The 25208-nt window shown below is 67.6% G+C and overlaps 2 protein-coding genes across 2 annotated transcripts in view; both read left to right on the forward strand.

Moving 5' to 3' along the window:
• Positions 1-25208, forward strand: part of LOC144809589 (uncharacterized) — a 205140-nt gene that overhangs the window by 108925 nt on the left and 71007 nt on the right. The gene's annotated exons all lie outside the window — the stretch shown is intronic.
• LOC144809431 (uncharacterized) overlaps positions 1-25208 on the forward strand; it is a 255275-nt gene that overhangs the window by 568 nt on the left and 229499 nt on the right. The window contains 1 exon segment of the mRNA XM_078673717.1: positions 21259-21304. The gene's annotated coding sequence lies outside the window, so the exon portion shown is untranslated.

Consider the following 25208-nt stretch of genomic DNA (forward strand, 5'->3'; position numbering starts at 1 on the left):
ACTGACCCCGGCTGACCGGCGACCACTGACCCCGGCTGACCGGCGACCACTGACCCCGGCTGACAGGCGACCACTGACCCCGGCTGACAGGCGACCTCTGACCCCGGCTGACAGGCGACCACTGACCCCGGCTGACAGGCGACCACTGACCCCGGCTGACAGGCGACCACTGACCCCGGCCGACAGGCGACCTCTGACCCCGGCTGACAGGCGACCTCTGACCCCGGCTGACAGGCGACCACTGACCCCGGCTGACCGGCGACCACTGACCCCGGCTGACAGGCGACCACTGACCCCGGCTGACCGGCGACCACTGACCCCGGCTGACAGGCGACCACTGACCCCGGCTGACAGGCGACCACTGACCCCGGCTGACAGGCGACCACTGACCCCGGCTGACAGGCGACCTCTGACCCCGGCTGACAGGCGACCACTGACCCCGGCTGACCGGCGACCACTGACCCCGGCTGACAGGCGACCACTGACCCCGGCTGACCGGCGACCACTGACCCCGGCTGACAGGCGACCACTGACCCCGGCTGACAGGCGACCACTGACCCCGGCTGACAGGCGACCACTGACCCCGGCTGACAGGCGACCACTGACCCCGGCTGACAGGCGACCACTGACCCCGGCTGACAGGCGACCACTGACCCCGGCTGACCGGCGACCACTGACCCCGGCCGACAGGCGACCACTGACCCCGGCCGACAGGCGACCACTGACCCCGGCTGACAGGCGACCACTGACCCCGGCTGACAGGCGACCACTGACCCCGGCCGACAGGCGACCACTGACCCCGGCTGACAGACAGGCGACCACTGACCCCGGCTGACAGGCGACCACTGACCCCGGCTGACAGGCGACCACTGACCCCGGCTGACAGGCGACCACTGACCCCGGCCGACAGGCGACCACTGACCCCGGCTGACAGGCGACCACTGACCCCGGCTGACAGGCGACCACTGACCCCGGCTGACCGGCGACCACTGACCCCGGCTGACAGGCGACCACTGACCCCGGCTGACAGGCGACCACTGACCCCGGCTGACCGGCGACCACTGACCCCGGCTGACAGGCGACCACTGACCCCGGCTGACAGGCGACCACTGACCCCGGCTGACAGGCGACCACTTACCCCGGCTGACCGGCGACCACTGACCCCGGCTGACAGGCGACCACTGACCCCGGCTGACCGGCGACCACTGACCCCGGCCGACAGGCGACCACTGACCCCGGCTGACAGGCGACCACTGACCCCGGCTGACAGGCGACCACTGACCCCGGCTGACAGGCGACCACTGACCCCGGCTGACAGGCGACCACTGACCCCGGCTGACAGGCGACCACTGACCCCGGCTGACAGGCGACCACTGACCCCGGCTGACAGGCGACCACTGACCCCGGCTGACAGGCGACCCCTGACCCCGGCTGACAGGCGACCCCTGACCCCGGCTGACAGGCGACCCCTGACCCCGGCCGACAGGCGACCCCTGACCCCGGCCGACAGGCGACCCCTGACCCCGGCCGACAGGCGACCACTGACCCCGGCTGACAGGCGACCACTGACCCCGGCCGACAGGCGACCTCTGACCCCGGCTGACAGGCGACCACTGACCCCGGCTGACAGGCGACCACTGACCCCGGCCGACAGGCGACCTCTGACCCCGGCCGACAGGCGACCTCTGACCCCGGCCGACAGGCGACCACTGACCCCGGCTGACCGGCGACCACTGACCCCGGCTGACCGGCGACCACTGACCCCGGCTGACCGGCGACCACTGACCCCGGCTGACCGGCGACCACTGACCCCGGCTGACCGGCGACCACTGACCCCGGCTGACAGGCGACCACTGACCCCGGCTGACCGGCGACCTCTGACCCCGGCTGACCGGCGACCTCTGACCCCGGCTGACAGGCGACCACTGACCCCGGCTGACCGGCGACCACTGACCCCGGCTGACCGGCGACCACTGACCCCGGCTGACAGGCGACCACTGACCCCGGCTGACAGGCGACCTCTGACCCCGGCTGACAGGCGACCACTGACCCCGGCTGACCGGCGACCACTGACCCCGGCTGACAGGCGACCACTGACCCCGGCCGACAGGCGACCTCTGACCCCGGCTGACAGGCGACCTCTGACCCCGGCTGACAGGCGACCACTGACCCCGGCTGACCGGCGACCACTGACCCCGGCTGACAGGCGACCACTGACCCCGGCTGACCGGCGACCACTGACCCCGGCTGACAGGCGACCACTGACCCCGGCTGACAGGCGACCACTGACCCCGGCTGACAGGCGACCACTGACCCCGGCTGACAGGCGACCACTGACCCCGGCTGACAGGCGACCTCTGACCCCGGCTGACAGGCGACCACTGACCCCGGCTGACCGGCGACCACTGACCCCGGCTGACAGGCGACCACTGACCCCGGCTGACCGGCGACCACTGACCCCGGCTGACAGGCGACCACTGACCCCGGCTGACAGGCGACCACTGACCCCGGCTGACAGGCGACCACTGACCCCGGCTGACAGGCGACCACTGACCCCGGCTGACAGGCGACCACTGACCCCGGCTGACAGGCGACCACTGACCCCGGCTGACCGGCGACCACTGACCCCGGCCGACAGGCGACCACTGACCCCGGCCGACAGGCGACCACTGACCCCGGCTGACAGGCGACCACTGACCCCGGCTGACAGGCGACCACTGACCCCGGCCGACAGGCGACCACTGACCCCGGCTGACAGACAGGCGACCACTGACCCCGGCTGACAGGCGACCACTGACCCCGGCTGACAGGCGACCACTGACCCCGGCTGACAGGCGACCACTGACCCCGGCCGACAGGCGACCACTGACCCCGGCTGACAGGCGACCACTGACCCCGGCTGACAGGCGACCACTGACCCCGGCTGACCGGCGACCACTGACCCCGGCTGACAGGCGACCACTGACCCCGGCTGACAGGCGACCACTGACCCCGGCTGACCGGCGACCACTGACCCCGGCTGACAGGCGACCACTGACCCCGGCTGACAGGCGACCACTGACCCCGGCTGACAGGCGACCACTGACCCCGGCTGACAGGCGACCACTGACCCCGGCTGACCGGCGACCACTGACCCCGGCTGACAGGCGACCACTGACCCCGGCTGACCGGCGACCACTGACCCCGGCCGACAGGCGACCACTGACCCCGGCTGACAGGCGACCACTGACCCCGGCTGACAGGCGACCACTGACCCCGGCTGACAGGCGACCACTGACCCCGGCTGACAGGCGACCACTGACCCCGGCTGACAGGCGACCACTGACCCCGGCTGACAGGCGACCACTGACCCCGGCTGACAGGCGACCACTGACCCCGGCTGACAGGCGACCCCTGACCCCGGCTGACAGGCGACCCCTGACCCCGGCCGACAGGCGACCCCTGACCCCGGCCGACAGGCGACCCCTGACCCCGGCCGACAGGCGACCACTGACCCCGGCTGACAGGCGACCACTGACCCCGGCCGACAGGCGACCACTGACCCCGGCCGACAGGCGACCACTGACCCCGGCCGACAGGCGACCTCTGACCCCGGCCGACAGGCGACCTCTGACCCCGGCTGACAGGCGACCTCTGACCCCGGCTGACAGGCGACCCCTGACCCCGGCCGACAGGCGACCACTGACCCCGGCCGACAGGCGACCTCTGACCCCGGCCGACAGGCGACCTCTGACCCCGGCTGACAGGCGACCCCTGTCCCCGGCTGACAGGCGACCCCTGACCCCGGCTGACAGGCGACCCCTGACCCGGCCGACAGGCGACCACTGACCCCGGCTGACAGGCGACCACTGACCCCGGCCGACAGGCGACCACTGACCCCGGCTGACAGGCGACCCCTGACCCCGGCCGACAGGCGACCCCTGACCCCGGCCGACAGGCGACCCCTGACCCCGGCCGACAGGCGACCACTGACCCCGGCTGACAGGCGACCACTGACCCCGGCCGACAGGCGACCACTGACCCCGGCCGACAGGCGACCACTGACCCCGGCTGACAGGCGACCTCTGACCCCGGCTGACAGGCGACCACTGACCCCGGCTGACCGGCGACCACTGACCCCGGCTGACAGGCGACCACTGACCCCGGCTGACCGGCGACCACTGACCCCGGCTGACAGGCGACCACTGACCCCGGCTGACAGGCGACCACTGACCCCGGCTGACAGGCGACCACTGACCCCGGCTGACAGGCGACCTCTGACCCCGGCTGACCGGCGACCACTGACCCCGGCTGACCGGCGACCACCGACCCCGGCTGACAGGCGACCACTGACCCCGGCTGACCGGCGACCACTGACCCCGGCTGACAGGCGACCACTGACCCCGGCTGACAGGCGACCACTGACCCCGGCTGACAGGCGACCACTGACCCCGGCTGACAGGCGACCACTGACCCCGGCTGACAGGCGACCACTGACCCCGGCTGACCGGCGACCACTGACCCCGGCCGACAGGCGACCACTGACCCCGGCCGACAGGCGACCACTGACCCCGGCTGACAGGCGACCACTGACCCCGGCTGACAGGCGACCACTGACCCCGGCCGACAGGCGACCACTGACCCCGGCTGACAGACAGGCGACCACTGACCCCGGCTGACAGGCGACCACTGACCCCGGCTGACAGGCGACCACTGACCCCGGCCGACAGGCGACCACTGACCCCGGCTGACAGGCGACCCCTGACCCCGGCCGACAGGCGACCCCTGACCCCGGCCGACAGGCGACCCCTGACCCCGGCCGACAGGCGACCACTGACCCCGGCTGACAGGCGACCACTGACCCCGGCCGACAGGCGACCACTGACCCCGGCCGACAGGCGACCACTGACCCCGGCTGACAGGCGACCTCTGACCCCGGCTGACAGGCGACCACTGACCCCGGCTGACCGGCGACCACTGACCCCGGCTGACAGGCGACCACTGACCCCGGCTGACCGGCGACCACTGACCCCGGCTGACAGGCGACCACTGACCCCGGCTGACAGGCGACCACTGACCCCGGCTGACAGGCGACCACTGACCCCGGCTGACAGGCGACCTCTGACCCCGGCTGACCGGCGACCACTGACCCCGGCTGACCGGCGACCACCGACCCCGGCTGACAGGCGACCACTGACCCCGGCTGACCGGCGACCACTGACCCCGGCTGACAGGCGACCACTGACCCCGGCTGACAGGCGACCACTGACCCCGGCTGACAGGCGACCACTGACCCCGGCTGACAGGCGACCACTGACCCCGGCTGACAGGCGACCACTGACCCCGGCTGACCGGCGACCACTGACCCCGGCCGACAGGCGACCACTGACCCCGGCCGACAGGCGACCACTGACCCCGGCTGACAGGCGACCACTGACCCCGGCTGACAGGCGACCACTGACCCCGGCCGACAGGCGACCACTGACCCCGGCTGACAGACAGGCGACCACTGACCCCGGCTGACAGGCGACCACTGACCCCGGCTGACAGGCGACCACTGACCCCGGCCGACAGGCGACCACTGACCCCGGCCGACAGGCGACCACTGACCCCGGCTGACAGGCGACCACTGACCCCGGCTGACCGGCGACCACTGACCCCGGCTGACAGGCGACCACTGACCCCGGCTGACCGGCGACCACTGACCCCGGCTGACAGGCGACCACTGACCCCGGCTGACAGGCGACCACTGACCCCGGCTGACAGGCGACCACTGACCCCGGCTGACAGGCGACCACTGACCCCGGCTGACCGGCGACCACTGACCCCGGCTGACAGGCGACCACTGACCCCGGCTGACCGGCGACCACTGACCCCGGCCGACAGGCGACCACTGACCCCGGCCGACAGGCGACCACTGACCCCGGCTGACAGGCGACCACTGACCCCGGCTGACAGGCGACCACTGACCCCGGCTGACAGGCGACCACTGACCCCGGCTGACAGGCGACCACTGACCCCGGCTGACAGGCGACCACTGACCCCGGCTGACAGGCGACCCCTGACCCCGGCTGACAGGCGACCCCTGACCCCGGCTGACAGGCGACCCCTGACCCCGGCCGACAGGCGACCCCTGACCCCGGCCGACAGGCGACCCCTGACCCCGGCCGACAGGCGACCACTGACCCCGGCTGACAGGCGACCACTGACCCCGGCCGACAGGCGACCACTGACCCCGGCCGACAGGCGACCACTGACCCCGGCCGACAGGCGACCTCTGACCCCGGCCGACAGGCGACCTCTGACCCCGGCTGACAGGCGACCTCTGACCCCGGCTGACAGGCGACCCCTGACCCCGGCCGACAGGCGACCACTGACCCCGGCCGACAGGCGACCTCTGACCCCGGCCGACAGGCGACCTCTGACCCCGGCTGACAGGCGACCCCTGTCCCCGGCTGACAGGCGACCCCTGACCCCGGCTGACAGGCGACCCCTGACCCGGCCGACAGGCGACCACTGACCCCGGCTGACAGGCGACCACTGACCCCGGCCGACAGGCGACCACTGACCCCGGCTGACAGGCGACCCCTGACCCCGGCCGACAGGCGACCCCTGACCCCGGCCGACAGGCGACCCCTGACCCCGGCCGACAGGCGACCACTGACCCCGGCTGACAGGCGACCACTGACCCCGGCCGACAGGCGACCACTGACCCCGGCCGACAGGCGACCACTGACCCCGGCCGACAGGCGACCACTGACCCCGGCCGACAGGCGACCTCTGACCCCGGCCGACAGGCGACCTCTGACCCCGGCTGACAGGCGACCCCTGACCCCGGCTGACAGGCGACCCCTGACCCCGGCCGACAGGCGACCACTGACCCCGGCCGACAGGCGACCTCTGACCCCGGCTGACAGGCGACCTCTGACCCCGGCTGACAGGCGACCTCTGACCCCGGCTGACAGGCGACCCCTGTCCCCGGCTGACAGGCGACCCCTGACCCCGGCTGACAGGCGACCCCTGACCCCGGCCGACAGGCGACCACTGACCCCGGCTGACAGGCGACCACTGACCCCGGCCGACAGGCGACCACTGACCCCGGCCGACAGGCGACCCCTGACCCCGGCCGACAGGTGACCCCTGACCCCGGCCGACAGGCGACCACTGACCCCGGCTGACAGGCGACCACTGACCCCGGCCGACAGGCGACCACTGACCCCGGCCGACAGGCGACCCCTGACCCCGGCCGACAGGCGACCACTGACCCCGGCCGACAGGCGACCTCTGACCCCGGCCGACAGGCGACCTCTGACCCCGGCTGACAGGCGACCTCTGACCCCGGCTGACAGGCGACCCCGGCCGACAGGCGACCACTGACCCCGGCCGACAGGCGACCTCTGACCCCGGCTGACAGGCGACCTCTGACCCCGGCTGACAGGCGACCCCTGACCCCGGCTGACAGGCGACCCCTGACCTCGGCTGACAGGCGACCACTGACCCCGGCCGACAGGCGACCACTGACCCCGGCTGACAGGCGACCCCTGTCCCCGGCTGACAGGCGACCCCTGACCCCGGCTGACAGGCGACCCCTGACCCCGGCTGACAGGCGACCCCTGACCCCGGCTGACAGGCGACCACTGACCCCGGCTGACAGGCGACCACTGACCCCGGCTGACCGGCGACCACTGACCCCGGCTGACAGGCGACCCCTGTCCCCGGCTGACAGGCGACCCCTGACCCCGGCTGACAGGCGACCCCTGACCCCGGCTGACAGGCGACCACTGACCCCGGCTGACAGGCGACCCCTGTCCCCGGCTGACAGGCGACCCCTGACCCCGGCTGACAGGCGACCCCTGACCTCGGCTGACAGGCGACCTCTGACCCCGGCCGACAGGCGACCTCTGACCCCGGCTGACAGGCGACCTCTGACCCCGGCTGACAGGCGACCCCTGACCTCGGCTGACAGGCGACCCCTGACCTCGGCTGACAGGCGACCACTGACCCCGGCTGACAGGCGACCCCTGTCCCCGGCTGACAGGCGACCCCTGACCCCGGCTGACAGGCGACCCCGGCTGACAGGCGACCCCTGTCCCCGGCTGACAGGCGACCCCTGACCCCGGCTGACAGGCGACCCCGGCTGACAGGCGACCCCTGTCCCCGGCTGACAGGCGACCCCTGACCCCGGCCGACAGGCGACCTCTGACCCCAGCTGACAGGCGACCTCTGATCCCGGCCGACAGGCGACCTCTGACCCCGGCCGACAGGCGACCTCTGACCCCGGCTGACAGGCGACCCCTGTCCCCGGCTGACAGGCGACCCCTGACCCCGGCTGACAGGCGACCCCTGACCCCGGCTGACAGGCGACCCCTGTCCCCGGCTGACAGGCGACCCCTGACCCCGGCTGACAGGCGACCCCTGACCCCGGCTGACAGGCGACCCCTGACCCCGGCTGACAGGCGACCCCTGACCCCGGCTGACAGGCGACCCCTGTCCCCGGCTGACAGGCGACCTCTGACCCCGGCTGACAGGCGACCCCTGACCCCGGCTGACAGGCGACCCTTGACCCCGGCTGACAGGTGACCCCTGACCCCGGCTGACAGGCGACCCCTGACCCCGGCCGACAGGCGACCTCTGACCCCGGCTGACAGGAGACCTCTGACCCCAGCCGACAGGCGACCTCTGACCTCGGCTGACAGGTGACCCCGGCTGACAGGCGACCTCTGACCCCGGCCGACAGGCGACCTCTGACCCCGGCTGACAGGCGACCCCTGACCCCGGCCGACAGGCGACCTCTGACCCCGGCTGACAGGAGACCTCTGACCCCGGCCGACAGGCGACCTCTGACCTCGGCTGACAGGCGACCCCGGCTGACAGGCGACCTCTGACCCCGGCCGACAGGCGACCTCTGACCCCGGCTGACAGGCGACCCCTGACCCCAGCCGACAGGCGACCCCTGACCCCGGCTGACAGGCGACCCCTGACCCCGGCTGACAGGTGACCCCTGACCCCGGCTGACAGGCGACCCCTGACCCCGGCCGACAGGCGACCTCTGACCCCGGCTGACAGGAGACCTCTGACCCCGGCCGACAGGCGACCTCTGACCTCGGCTGACAGGCGACCCCGGCTGACAAGCGACCCCTGACCCCGGCCGACAGGCGACCTCTGACCCTGGCCGACAGGCGACCTCTGACCCCGGCTGACAGGCGACCTCTGACCCCGGCTGACAGGCGACCTCTGACCCCGGCCGACAGGCGACCCCTGATCCCGGCCGACAGGCGACCCCTGACCTCGGCTGACAGGCGACCCCTGACCTCGGCTGACAGGCGACCCCTGACCCGGCTGACAGGCGACCCCTGACCTCGGCTGACAGGCGACCTCTGACCCCGGCCGACAGGCGACCTCTGACCCCGGCTGACAGGCGACCTCTGACCCCGGCTGACAGGCGACCCCTGACCCCGGCTGACAGGCGACCCCTGACCTCGGCTGACAGGCGACCACTGACCCCGGCTGACAGGCGACCCCTGTCCCCGGCTGACAGGCGACCCCTGACCCCGGCTGACAGGCGACCCCTGACCCCGGCTGACAGGCGACCCCTGTCCCCGGCTGACAGGCGACCCCTGACCCCGGCCGACAGGCGACCTCTGACCCCGGCTGACAGGCGACCTCTGACCCCGGCTGACAGGCGACCCCTGTCCCCGGCTGACAGGCGACCCCTGACCCCGGCTGACAGGCGACCCCTGACCCCGGCTGACAGGCGACCCCTGTCCCCGGCTGACAGGCGACCCCTGACCCCGGCTGACAGGCGACCCCTGACCCCGGCTGACAGGCGACGCCTGACCCCGGCTGACAGGCGACCCCTGACCCCGGCTGACAGGCGACGCCTGACCCCGGCTGACAGGCGACCCCTGTCCCCGGCTGACAGGCGACCTCTGACCCCAGCTGACAGGCGACCCCTGACCCCGGCTGACAGGCGACCCCTGACCCCGGCTGACAGGTGACCCCTGACCCCGGCTGACAGGCGACCCCTGACCCCGGCCGACAGGCGACCTCTGACCCCGGCTGACAGGAGACCTCTGACCCCGGCCGACAGGCGACCTCTGACCTCAGCTGACAGGCGACCCCTGACCCCGGCTGACAGGCGACCTCTGACCCCGGCCGACAGGCGACCTCTGACCTCGGCTGACAGGCGACCCCTGACCCCGGCTGACAGGCGACCTCTGACCCCGGCTGACAGGCGACCCCTGACCCCGGCCGACAGGCGACCTCTGACCCCAGCTGACAGGCGACCTCTGATCCCGGCCGACAGGCGACCTCTGACCTCGGCTGACAGGCGACCACTGACCCCGGCTGACAGGCGACCCCTGACCCCGGCTGACAGGCGACCCCTGTCCCCGGCTGACAGGCGACCCCTGACCCCGGCTGACAGGCGACCCCTGTCCCCGGCTGACAGGCGACCCCTGTCCCCGGCTGACAGGCGACCCCTGACCCCGGCTGACAGGCGACCTCTGACCCCGGCTGACAGGCGACCTCTGACCCCGGCTGACAGGCGACCACTGACCCCGGCTGACCGGCGACCACTGACCCCGGCTGACAGGCGACCACTGACCCCGGCTGACCGGCGACCACTGACCCCGGCTGACAGGCGACCACTGACCCCGGCTGACAGGCGACCACTGACCCCGGCTGACAGGCGACCTCTGACCCCGGCTGACAGGCGACCTCTGACCCCGGCTGACCGGCGACCACTGACCCCGGCTGACCGGCGACCACTGACCCCGGCTGACAGGCGACCACTGACCCCGGCTGACCGGCGACCACTGACCCCGGCTGACAGGCGACCACTGACCCCGGCTGACAGGCGACCACTGACCCCGGCTGACAGGCGACCACTGACCCCGGCTGACAGGCGACCACTGACCCCGGCTGACAGGCGACCACTGACCCCGGCTGACAGGCGACCACTGACCCCGGCTGACCGGCGACCACTGACCCCGGCCGACAGGCGACCACTGACCCCGGCCGACAGGCGACCACTGACCCCGGCTGACAGGCGACCACTGACCCCGGCTGACAGGCGACCACTGACCCCGGCCGACAGGCGACCACTGACCCCGGCCGACAGGCGACCACTGACCCCGGCTGACAGACAGGCGACCACTGACCCCGGCTGACAGGCGACCACTGACCCCGGCTGACAGGCGACCACTGACCCCGGCCGACAGGCGACCACTGACCCCGGCTGACAGGCGACCACTGACCCCGGCTGACAGGCGACCACTGACCCCGGCTGACCGGCGACCACTGACCCCGGCTGACAGGCGACCACTGACCCCGGCTGACAGGCGACCACTGACCCCGGCTGACCGGCGACCACTGACCCCGGCTGACAGGCGACCACTGACCCCGGCTGACAGGCGACCACTGACCCCGGCTGACAGGCGACCACTGACCCCGGCTGACAGGCGACCACTGACCCCGGCTGACCGGCGACCACTGACCCCGGCTGACAGGCGACCACTGACCCCGGCTGACCGGCGACCACTGACCCCGGCCGACAGGCGACCACTGACCCCGGCTGACAGGCGACCACTGACCCCGGCTGACAGGCGACCACTGACCCCGGCTGACAGGCGACCACTGACCCCGGCTGACAGGCGACCACTGACCCCGGCTGACAGGCGACCACTGACCCCGGCTGACAGGCGACCACTGACCCCGGCTGACAGGCGACCCCTGACCCCGGCTGACAGGCGACCCCTGACCCCGGCTGACAGGCGACCCCTGACCCCGGCCGACAGGCGACCCCTGACCCCGGCCGACAGGCGACCCCTGACCCCGGCCGACAGGCGACCACTGACCCCGGCTGACAGGCGACCACTGACCCCGGCCGACAGGCGACCACTGACCCCGGCCGACAGGCGACCACTGACCCCGGCCGACAGGCGACCTCTGACCCCGGCCGACAGGCGACCTCTGACCCCGGCTGACAGGCGACCTCTGACCCCGGCTGACAGGCGACCCCTGACCCCGGCCGACAGGCGACCACTGACCCCGGCCGACAGGCGACCTCTGACCCCGGCCGACAGGCGACCTCTGACCCCGGCTGACAGGCGACCCCTGTCCCCGGCTGACAGGCGACCCCTGACCCCGGCTGACAGGCGACCCCTGACCCGGCCGACAGGCGACCACTGACCCCGGCTGACAGGCGACCACTGACCCCGGCCGACAGGCGACCACTGACCCCGGCTGACAGGCGACCCCTGACCCCGGCAGACAGGCGACCCCTGACCCCGGCCGACAGGCGACCCCTGACCCCGGCCGACAGGCGACCACTGACCCCGGCTGACAGGCGACCACTGACCCCGGCCGACAGGCGACCACTGACCCCGGCCGACAGGCGACCACTGACCCCGGCTGACAGGCGACCTCTGACCCCGGCTGACAGGCGACCACTGACCCCGGCTGACCGGCGACCACTGACCCCGGCTGACAGGCGACCACTGACCCCGGCTGACCGGCGACCACTGACCCCGGCTGACAGGCGACCACTGACCCCGGCTGACAGGCGACCACTGACCCCGGCTGACAGGCGACCACTGACCCCGGCTGACAGGCGACCTCTGACCCCGGCTGACAGGCGACCACTGACCCCGGCTGACCGGCGACCACTGACCCCGGCTGACAGGCGACCACTGACCCCGGCTGACCGGCGACCACTGACCCCGGCTGACAGGCGACCACTGACCCCGGCTGACAGGCGACCACTGACCCCGGCTGACAGGCGACCACTGACCCCGGCTGACAGGCGACCACTGACCCCGGCTGACAGGCGACCACTGACCCCGGCTGACAGGCGACCACTGACCCCGGCTGACCGGCGACCACTGACCCCGGCCGACAGGCGACCACTGACCCCGGCCGACAGGCGACCACTGACCCCGGCTGACAGGCGACCACTGACCCCGGCTGACAGGCGACCACTGACCCCGGCCGACAGGCGACCACTGACCCCGGCTGACAGACAGGCGACCACTGACCCCGGCTGACAGGCGACCACTGACCCCGGCTGACAGGCGACCACTGACCCCGGCTGACAGGCGACCACTGACCCCGGCCGACAGGCGACCACTGACCCCGGCTGACAGGCGACCACTGACCCCGGCTGACAGGCGACCACTGACCCCGGCTGACCGGCGACCACTGACCCCGGCTGACAGGCGACCACTGACCCCGGCTGACCGGCGACCACTGACCCCGGCCGACAGGCGACCACTGACCCCGGCTGACAGGCGACCACTGACCCCGGCTGACAGGCGACCACTGACCCCGGCTGACAGGCGACCACTGACCCCGGCTGACCGGCGACCACTGACCCCGGCTGACAGGCGACCACTGACCCCGGCTGACCGGCGACCACTGACCCCGGCCGACAGGCGACCACTGACCCCGGCTGACAGGCGACCACTGACCCCGGCTGACAGGCGACCACTGACCCCGGCTGACAGGCGACCACTGACCCCGGCTGACAGGCGACCACTGACCCCGGCTGACAGGCGACCACTGACCCCGGCTGACAGGCGACCCCTGACCCCGGCTGACAGGCGACCCCTGACCCCGGCTGACAGGCGACCCCTGACCCCGGCCGACAGGCGACCCCTGACCCCGGCCGACAGGCGACCCCTGACCCCGGCCGACAGGCGACCACTGACCCCGGCTGACAGGCGACCACTGACCCCGGCCGACAGGCGACCACTGACCCCGGCCGACAGGCGACCACTGACCCCGGCCAACAGGCGACCTCTGACCCCGGCCGACAGGCGACCTCTGACCCCGGCTGACAGGCGACCTCTGACCCCGGCTGACAGGCGACCTCTGACCCCGGCTGACAGGCGACCCCTGACCCCGGCCGACAGGCGACCACTGACCCCGGCCGACAGGCGACCTCTGACCCCGGCCGACAGGCGACCTCAGACCCCGGCCGACAGGCGACCTCAGACCCCGGCTGACAGGCGACCCCTGACCCCGGCTGACAGGCGACCCCTGACCCGGCCGACAGGCGACCACTGACCCCGGCTGACAGGCGACCACTGACCCCGGCCGACAGGCGACCACTGACCCCGGCCGACAGGCGACCACTGACCCCGGCTGACAGGCGACCCCTGACCCCGGCCGACAGGCGACCCCTGACCCCGGCCGACAGGCGACCACTGACCCCGGCTGACAGGCGACCACTGACCCCGGCCGACAGGCGACCACTGACCCCGGCCGACAGGCGACCACTGACCCCGGCCGACAGGCGACCACTGACCCCGGCCGACAGGCGACCTCTGACCCCGGCCGACAGGCGACCTCTGACCCCGGCTGACAGGCGACCCCTGACCCCGGCTGACAGGCGACCCCTGACCCCGGCCGACAGGCGACCCCTGACCCCGGCCGACAGGCGACCCCTGACCCCGGCCGACAGGTGACCCCTGACCCCGGCTGACAGGCGACCACTGACCCCGGCCGACAGGCGACCACTGACCCCGGCCGACAGGCGACCCCTGACCCCGGCCGACAGGCGACCCCTGACCCAGGCCGACAGGCGACCACTGACCCCGGCCGACAGGCGACCTCTGACCCCGGCCGACAGGCGACCTCTGACCCCGGCTGACAGGCGACCCCGGCCGACAGGCGACCTCTGACCCCGGCCGACAGGCGACCTCTGACCCCGGCCGACAGGCGACCCCTGACCCCGGCTGACAGGCGACCCCTGACCTCGGCTGACAGGCGACCCCTGACCCCGGCCGACAGGCGACCACTGACCCCGGCCGACAGGCGACCCCTGTCCCCGGCTGACAGGCGACCCCTGACCCCGGCTGACAGGCGACCCCTGACCCCGGCTGACAGGCGACCACTGACCCCGGCTGACAGGCGACCCCTGTCCCCGGCTGACAGGCGACCCCTGACCCCGGCTGACAGGCGACCCCTGACCTCGGCTGACAGGCGACCTCTGACCCCGGCCGACAGGCGACCTCTGACCCCGGCTGACAGGCGACCTCTGACCCCGGCTGACAGGCGACCCCTGACCTCGGCTGACAGGCGACCCCTGACCTCGGCTGACAGGCGACCACTGACCCCGGCTGACAGGCGACCCCTGTCCCCGGCTGACAGGCGACCCCTGACCCCGGCTGACAGGCGACCCCGGCTGACAGGCGACCCCTGTCCCCGGCTGACAGGCGACCCCTGACCCCGGCTGACAGGCGACCCCGGCTGACAGGCGACCCCTGTCCCCGGCTGACAGGCGACCCCTGACCCCGGCCGACAGGCGACCTCTGACCCCAGCTGACAGGCGACCTCTGATCCCGGCCGACAGGCGACCTCTGACCCCGGCCGACAGGCGACCTCTGACCCCGGCTGACAGGCGACCCCTGTCCCCGGCTGACAGGCGACCCCTGACCCCGGCTGACAGGCGACCCCTGACCCCGGCTGACAGGCGACCCCTGTCCCCGGCTGACAGGCGACCCCTGACCCCGGCTGACAGGCGACCCCTGACCCCGGCTGACAGGCGACCCCTGACCCCGGCTGACAGGCGACCCCTGACCCCGGCTGACAGGCGACCCCTGTCCCCGGCTGACAGGCGACCTCTGACCCCGGCTGACAGGCGACCCCTGACCCCGGCTGACAGGCGACCCTTGACCCCGGCTGACAGGTGACCCCTGACCCCGGCTGACAGGCGACCCCTGACCCCGGCCGACAGGCGACCTCTGACCCCGGCTGACAGGAGACCTCTGACCCCAGCCGACAGGCGACCTCTGACCTCGGCTGACAGGTGACCCCGGCTGACAGGCGACCTCTGACCCCGGCCGACAGGCGACCTCTGACCCCGGCTGACAGGCGACCCCTGACCCCGGCCGACAGGCGACCTCTGACCCCGGCTGACAGGAGACCTCTGACCCCGGCCGACAGGCGACCTCTGACCTCGGCTGACAGGCGACCCCGGCTGACAGGCGACCTCTGACCCCGGCCGACAGGCGACCTCTGACCCCGGCTGACAGGCGACCCCTGACCCCAGCCGACAGGCGACCCCTGACCCCGGCTGACAGGCGACCCCTGACCCCGGCTGACAGGTGACCCCTGACCCCGGCTGACAGGCGACCCCTGACCCCGGCCGACAGGCGACCTCTGACCCCGGCTGACAGGAGACCTCTGACCCCGGCCGACAGGCGACCTCTGACCTCGGCTGACAGGCGACCCCGGCTGACAAGCGACCCCTGACCCCGGCCGACAGGCGACCTCTGACCCTGGCCGACAGGCGACCTCTGACCCCGGCTGACAGGCGACCTCTGACCCCGGCTGACAGGCGACCTCTGACCCCGGCCGACAGGCGACCCCTGATCCCGGCCGACAGGCGACCCCTGACCTCGGCTGACAGGCGACCCCTGACCTCGGCTGACAGGCGACCCCTGACCCGGCTGACAGGCGACCCCTGACCTCGGCTGACAGGCGACCTCTGACCCCGGCCGACAGGCGACCTCTGACCCCGGCTGACAGGCGACCTCTGACCCCGGCTGACAGGCGACCCCTGACCCCGGCTGACAGGCGACCCCTGACCTCGGCTGACAGGCGACCACTGACCCCGGCTGACAGGCGACCCCTGTCCCCGGCTGACAGGCGACCCCTGACCCCGGCTGACAGGCGACCCCTGACCCCGGCTGACAGGCGACCCCTGTCCCCGGCTGACAGGCGACCCCTGACCCCGGCCGACAGGCGACCTCTGACCCCAGCTGACAGGCGACCACTGACCCCGGCTGACCGGCGACCACTGACCCCGGCTGACAGGCGACCACTGACCCCGGCTGACCGGCGACCACTGACCCCGGCTGACAGGCGACCACTGACCCCGGCTGACCGGCGACCACTGACCCCGGCTGACAGGCGACCACTGACCCCGGCTGACCGGCGACCACTGACCCCGGCCGACAGGCGACCACTGACCCCGGCTGACAGGCGACCCCTGTCCCCGGCTGACAGGCGACCCCTGACCCCGGCTGACAGGCGACCCCTGACCCCGGCTGACAGGCGACCACTGACCCCGGCTGACAGGCGACCCCTGTCCCCGGCTGACCGGCGACCACTGACCCCGGCCGACAGGCGACCACTGACCCCGGCTGACAGGCGACCCCTGTCCCCGGCTGACAGGCGACCCCTGACCCCGGCTGACAGGCGACCCCTGACCCCGGCTGACAGGCGACCCCTGTCCCCGGCTGACAGGCGACCCCTGACCCCGGCTGACAGGCGACCCCTGACCCCGGCTGACAGGCGACCCCTGACCCCGGCTGACAGGCGACCCCTGACCCCGGCTGACAGGCGACCCCTGTCCCCGGCTGACAGGCGACCTCTGACCCCGGCTGACAGGCGACCCCTGACCCCGGCTGACAGGCGACCCTTGACCCCGGCTGACAGGTGACCCCTGACCCCGGCTGACAGGCGACCCCTGACCCCGGCCGACAGGCGACCTCTGACCCCGGCTGACAGGAGACCTCTGACCCCAGCCGACAGGCGACCTCTGACCTCGGCTGACAGGTGACCCCGGCTGACAGGCGACCTCTGACCCCGGCCGACAGGCGACCTCTGACCCCGGCTGACAGGCGACCCCTGACCCCGGCCGACAGGCGACCTCTGACCCCGGCTGACAGGAGACCTCTGACCCCGGCCGACAGGCGACCTCTGACCTCGGCTGACAGGCGACCCCGGCTGACAGGCGACCTCTGACCCCGGCCGACAGGCGACCTCTGACCCCGGCTGACAGGCGACCCCTGACCCCAGCCGACAGGCGACCCCTGACCCCGGCTGACAGGCGACCCCTGACCCCGGCTGACAGGTGACCCCTGACCCCGGCTGACAGGCGACCCCTGACCCCGGCCGACAGGCGACCTCTGACCCCGGCTGACAGGAGACCTCTGACCCCGGCCGACAGGCGACCTCTGACCTCGGCTGACAGGCGACCCCGGCTGACAAGCGACCCCTGACCCCGGCCGACAGGCGACCTCTGACCCTGGCCGACAGGCGACCTCTGACCCCGGCTGACAGGCGACCTCTGACCCCGGCTGACAGGCGACCTCTGACCCCGGCCGACAGGCGACCCCTGATCCCGGCCGACAGGCGACCCCTGACCTCGGCTGACAGGCGACCCCTGACCTCGGCTGACAGGCGACCCCTGACCCGGCTGACAGGCGACCCCTGACCTCGGCTGACAGGCGACCTCTGACCCCGGCCGACAGGCGACCTCTGACCCCGGCTGACAGGCGACCTCTGACCCCGGCTGACAGGCGACCCCTGACCCCGGCTGACAGGCGACCCCTGACCTCGGCTGACAGGCGACCACTGACCCCGGCTGACAGGCGACCCCTGTCCCCGGCTGACAGGCGACCCCTGACCCCGGCTGACAGGCGACCCCTGACCCCGGCTGACAGGCGACCCCTGTCCCCGGCTGACAGGCGACCCCTGACCCCGGCCGACAGGCGACCTCTGACCCCAGCTGACAGGCGACCTCTGATCCCGGCCAACAGGCGACCTCTGACCCCGGCTGACAGGCGACCTCTGACCCCGGCTGACAGGCGACCCCTGTCCCCGGCTGACAGGCGACCCCTGACCCCGGCTGACAGGCGACCCCTGACCCCGGCTGACAGGCGACCCCTGTCCCCGGCTGACAGGCGACCCCTGACCCCGGCTGACAGGCGACCCCTGACCCCGGCTGACAGGCGACGCCTGACCCCGGCTGACAGGCGACCCCTGACCCCGGCTGACAGGCGACGCCTGACCCCGGCTGACAGGCGACCCCTGTCCCCGGCTGACAGGCGACCTCTGACCCCGGCTGACAGGCGACCCCTGACCCCGGCTGACAGGCGACCCCTGACCCCGGCTGACAGGTGACCCCTGACCCCGGCTGACAGGCGACCCCTGACCCCGGCCGACAGGCGACCTCTGACCCCGGCTGACAGGAGACCTCTGACCCCGGCCGACAGGCGACCTCTGACCTCAGCTGACAGGCGACCCCTGACCCCGGCTGACAGGCGACCTCTGACCCCGGCCGACAGGCGACCTCTGACCTCGGCTGACAGGCGACCCCTGACCCCGGCTGACAGGCGACCTCTGACCCCGGCTGACAGGCGACCCCTGACCCCGGCCGACAGGCGACCTCTGACCCCAGCTGACAGGCGACCTCTGATCCCGGCCGACAGGCGACCTCTGACCTCGGCTGACAGGCGACCACTGACCCCGGCTGACAGGCGACCCCTGACCCCGGCTGACAGGCGACCCCTGTCCCCGGCTGACAGGCGACCCCTGACCCCGGCTGACAGGCGACCCCTGTCCCCGGCTGACAGGCGACCCCTGACCCCGGCTGACAGGCGACCTCTGACCTCGGCTGCACAGCTTCAGAGGCCCCTGCGCTGGGCCTTGCAGCCAGGAGGCCTAAGGTGACCAACTAGCACGAGTGCAAATTCAGGACCAAACTTCGGGACAAAAGGTCCGTTTTACAGACACGTCAGAGGTGGTCGCGCAATAGCATATAAGTAAGTAAATAGACAACCACCTAAGTACAAGTTAAAATAAGTTTATATTAGGTGGAGACAATCGTGCGCGTCACGTTTTGTAAGTATGTCCTCAGCTTGCTACCATAGACGATTCAAAACTGGCATCTCGCTCCAGCAGGTACATTAGTCACCAGACAATGGTGAACCACACCTGAATATAAGTGAGGCCGCTTTTATTGTTGATTGAAAACTACTGGATCTACAAGGAGCTTTGCAGTGCCAGCCCCCAGTAACAAAACCGCTCACCCTCCTTTCCAGCCTCCCAGGGAAACACCCAATGCCCGGTCCCGCCAGTCCGGCCTTGCTACCACCCTCCAGTGACGCCCCTCATCTTCACTTAGACTGTCTCTCACGTGTATTTAATTTCTTTGATAGTGTTACAAATCCCAAGTATGTAGGGCAGGGTGTCGGAGTGCGTTACATCACCCACATCATACAGAGACAATGACTCATATAAACGTGAAAGTCAATGTATAGGAAATGTTACTTAAGAATATGGGTGCTACAAGGTGTAATCATTCTTTCATCCATCATTCAATCTTTCACCATTCATTCTGTCCTTCCATCTATCTAAACATATTCAACCATTTGCAAACCTATCCACCATATACCCTTCCATCTACTATTTCACTCATCCATCCCTCCATCCACCCTTTCACTCATCCATCCATTATTCATCTACCTACCCTTTCACCCCATCCATCCATATAGTCATCCATCCACTCTTCCACCCATCCATATATTCACTCACTATCCCAGGTTACTCCAGAACTTCTTTTCTTCTCCTTTGCTTCCAGGTATCCTGTCGTTGTGAGCGCCACCAGGATCCTGAGGAAAACGGAGAAGGACGAAGTAATTATACTGTTAGTACTTTGATATGTGATCACCCTTCACCATAACACCTGGGGGAAAAGCTGTATGAGCAGGACCATGCGGGACAAAACAAACCCCCTCACTAGCAGCGTTGTAATTAACAAGGATACTACTTTTGTATGTGTGAACACCCAGCTCGTATAACCAGTCAGTCACTAAAGGTATGGGGGAAAATATGTAAAGGAAAAAAAAACACAATTTAGAGGGAAAAGAAAGAGCTTATGACCTCAATAACCTGATCATTATAGGGTCTCTGGGCTTATAACTTGGGTGATAGTAACACATGAGGCATTTGTGAGCATTCAATAAATCATGCAAGTGCCCTTGTGGAGTTGTAACTTTCATCCAGGTTTCAAGTGTGCTAGCCTCTCTTTGCCATACGCTTAGTAAAACATTATACTTCCACCCCCCCACCCCACAGTGACCAATCATCGTGTCACCACAACTCTCCTGAGTTGTGGCCGGCTCGAAGGCCTCTCCTGGCGGCATCTGCCAGTCCTCCATCCAGGTCTCCGATGTGTCTTCGTTGTCATAGAGAACCTTGTCTTCTCTCTCAATGAGGCTCCTGTTTCCTGCACCAAGATCCTGCTAGGCTCCTTCTGCAGTCGGTGCAGGGGTTCGCTCAGTGTCTGGCTCCTTCTAGGCATTTGGAGTTCTCCCAATGTCTTGTTTGGGAATCTGCGGCACCCGCTTCTTTGCTTTAGGGGAGGTTTTGTATGCCTTGCCTTGCCCCTGTAAAACTGAAAGGGAGAATGTTTTCAATGTTGATGATTTGTTTTCAAAATTCCAGCCCCTTATGTTTACAGTCCTATTTTTCTTTTTGTTTCAGGATTTGTCCCACAACAGCGAGGAGGAATCCTATATCCTGTCCTTAGGTAAGTGGGGATTTAGGGGAGGGGGCTCCTCACATCTCTCCACCCTTACTTTCTTCCCAGAAAGAAACTGGTCCTGAGGATACCAAGATAGAAAGTCTGCATTGGTTTGGGCAGCCCCTTTTCTATGGGAGGGTTGAAACCAAAAAAGTTGTTAGGCCAAGAACCACAGCAGAATGTAATCATTATTGCCTTTGTTGCGGGCCATCCATTCTAGGCTTGCAGAGTGTGTAAAGGATAAACTCACTTCCTATGTAATACCCAAGAGATTCTATGGCCCATTTGTTGGCTAGGGCTTTTCTCTCCACTATAGCATAATGCTTCTCCTTTGGGAATAATTTTCAGCTGATGTAGGTAATGGGCATATCATTTCCTGCCTCATCCTTTTGTGACAGGATGGCTCCTAGGCTGGCTGCCAAGTGTCTGTTTGAAGGATAAATGGTAGGAGAAATATAGACTTTGTAGCACTGGTTTGTAAGTTAGAATGGTCCTAAGTGTCCTAAATGCTTCTATCACTTGGGTCGAAGAGTATTTGAGACCTGGGTCTGCTTCTTAGGTTTTTTTTTAGTCTGTCCGTGGCCTTGCTTGGTGGAAGAATCCTGGGATTAACCTCCGTAATAACCAACTAGGCCTAAGAAGGCTCTGAGATCTTTTTTTATTTTTTGGAAATAGCGCCTGATGGATGACAGATACCTTTTCTGGCTGGAGTTGGATATGCCCTTCTCATAACAGAAACCCCAAGTATTTTACTTATTTCTGCTGTTAGGTGGCATTTAGAGGGGTTCACCTTCAAACCTACAGCTTGTAGGGTGTATAAGATGTTCTTTATATGTCTCAAATGAGTTTCCCAAGTAGGGCTATAAATCATAGTGTCGTCTATATAGGTGACCGTGTATGAGCTGTGGGTTTGTAGGACAGTATTCATCAATCTTTTAAAACTTGGAAGGTTCACTGTGCAAACCAAAGGGTTATGCAGTACATTGGTACAGCTCTCATGATGTGAAAAACACTGTCTTTTCTTTGTCACTAGGTTAGAGTGGAACCTGCCAAAAACCTTTGCAAAGAACATGCAAAAGCACTTATGTGTTTGACCTCCCCTAACTTCTTAATCATCTCATCAATTTATTGAAAGGGGGTATGTGTCAAATTTAGAGATTTTATTTATTTCCCAAAAATCAATGCAGAAACGAACCGACCCATTGGACTTTGGTACTGGGGCTATGGGTGAGTTCCATTTGCAGATGAAGGGCTCTATAACTCCCATTTGCAACATTTCTGTTACCTCTGCCTCAATAGCTGCTCTGGGGGCCTCAAAGATCCTATATGGTCTATGTTGGCCCTTCTGGCAGGTTCACCCCTGAACTTTTTGCCTTTTATTATTACATAATTATAGTGATTTCTTGTCTTTGCGCACTTTGACACTGTGGCCCAGTGTAAAGTGCGTGCGCTCTCTGAGTGTGTGTGGTGAGATTGGCCTGCCCTCCCATAGGAATGCATGGAGAATGTGCGTGTCCATGGTAGTTCCTGATGTGTGGGGAGTGCAGGGGCGAGTTTGGTATGTGCGAATTCATGAGATTAAATGCTGCGCGATGATGTGCGCGGATTGATTGTGTCTAGTGTGGAAGTGCCACTTTTAGAAGTTGGCATGTCTGTGCAGTAAATGTGAATTGACTGTCTGGCTTGTGATTGACTGGAGCTGGCTGGTGTGCCTGGCTCCAGGAGTCAGGATGCGTCTGCCTCGGAGGTGAATGGAGAGATCTGCATGTTGATGGGAGGGAGGAGTGCACCTGGGACCTGACTAGGGCTGGGCCTTCCCTCCACAATGTTGGCTCCGCCCCCTGTGGTGTGTCTGATGTCCCTGGCCTGTCCTGTCAATAGGGAGAGGGGCTGAGCAAAACAAAGTGCTCAGGAACCAGTTGCATCTGGTTCGCCCCTTGCCTGCACCTTTGGAAACAAAGGATATGTGTGTATAAAAGAGGGTCTGTGACCCCATGAAAATGTTCTTGTTTCCTGATTTTAATCTTCCAGGGGCGTGCTGCTGCTGGGGCCCAGGGTAAGGCTTGCATCCCTGGGCCCTGCCCTGCCCCTGGATGCCTGGAGGACCCTTCTATTTTCTGAATCATGACAGAGGGGGGCTTGCTGATGGTGGGTCCCAGGAGGGACCGCCATGGGGGCTGACTCCTTGCTGGAGTGCCCTGTGTGCTGGCCCCTGGGCCCTACATGGCCCCCCCCTGACCTCCAGGACCTTTTGCTTTGCCCCAGGAATTGATGCTGCCTGCGTGCGCCCTGGAAGCGCCGAGGCTGGGTTTCAACCAGAGCCCTGGAGCTTTGCAGCGCTATGCTGCACTTGGCCCTGAGGGAATCCCCCGGTGTAGGGATTCCCCCGAAATTGATAAACTTGCAGGTGCCCACCCTGAATTTTGTCCGTTTATTTTTTCTCTTAAGCAGGTGCCTGCCGTGCCCATGTTTACTTAAATTGCGCAGTTGCCCACCCTGCGTCTTCGTTCTCCTTTTTAAATTAATGCGGGTGCTCACCCCACTTATGGGAGCCCTAGCGGGTGCCCACCCCGCGTGCTATGTTTATTTTTAATCCTGAGGGAGCCTACCCCTCGTTGTTGCCCCCAAGAAGTCACCGCCGCGGACGCCGAAAACCAGAAGTCAGGCAGGCTCGCCCGGGACGGAGGTGGGGCCTGCACCTAAGCCGGAAGAGGCCGGCGTGAGCTATGGCGCGGGGCTCCCATGCTCTAGGAAGAGACTCGTGGATGCGGCTGGTGAGAGAAAGCCCCGGGTCTCAGGAGGGGGCCCGGGTGAATCCCGAGTGGCGGCCGATGCCGCCAATGGCAGTGCGGGGCTCCCAGGAGTCCAGGGGAGCCCCGCAGAAGAAGTGCTGCCGCATTACCGAGAGTTCCCCTCCGAGACGAGCCGGTGAGTAGAAGCCGGCTGGGGGAGGGACATCGAGGCACCCTGCCGGTGACTCTACCCAGAGCAGCCCCGCTTCCACAGAGGGCTGCTCCAACGTTTGGCCCAATTGTTTACTCGGGCCCAGAGGTGCCCATACTTCCTTATGTAGGGGGGTGGTGTCGGGGCACATTGTCGGTGCCCGTGCCCTCCACCCGCTAATGTTGGTGCCTGATGGCAGTGGGCCGCTCCAACGTGGATAATCCGCGTCCTGGGAGCCCCCGTGGGCCCCACAATGCTCGGGGGCAAGTTCTACTCTGGCCCAGAGTTATTTAAAGTCCCTGTGAGGGGCTTGGGTCCTCATTTGTCCCGCCTTCCCTGCTTTTGGCACCATTCCTCTTAGAGCCAGATGACTTCCAAGTTTTGCACATTCTTTGTTCTAGAGCCTAGAGGGCTCCAACGATTGGCGCTGTTTTGTTCCTAAGGGCCAGTGAGGGTCCATGCCGCAGTTTACAACTGCCCAGCAAGTAGTGGGCAGCTGCACCGTTTAGATTCTTTCTTTCTAGGGACATGTGTTCTCTTGGACGCAGGAGTGAGTCACACTTCTTCGCCCCTACTTTGGCCTTCCACAGCTGTGCAGCACTTAGTGTCCCATTTCTAACAGTCTAAAACATACCTTTTCCCCTGGCTCAGTTGTGATAGAGTGGTGGATTATAGTGGTTCTTCCTGAGGTTGTGTAGGAGGCCCTCACGTGCGTGATACAAATGTGTATGTTATTAAGTTCATATGGTGACACAGCTATATGTGGAGTATAAAGTACTCGGTACTAAAATCCCATCCAAAGTGTGGCCCGCCTTATGGGTGGGAGCGGAAACCAGTTGGGCCAGTCCAAGATTAGCAAGGGCCTCTAAGAGGAGATTTGAATCTCGGTTGTCTGAATCCTCTAGGTGAAAGTTAAAGTCGCCCAAGATGGTCATCCAACTCTCAGCTAGAAAAAGTTCTAGAAGGA

This window comes from Lissotriton helveticus, chromosome 1_1 (assembly GCF_964261635.1).
Source record: "Lissotriton helveticus chromosome 1_1, aLisHel1.1, whole genome shotgun sequence".
NCBI classification, from domain to species: Eukaryota; Metazoa; Chordata; class Amphibia; order Caudata; family Salamandridae; genus Lissotriton; species Lissotriton helveticus.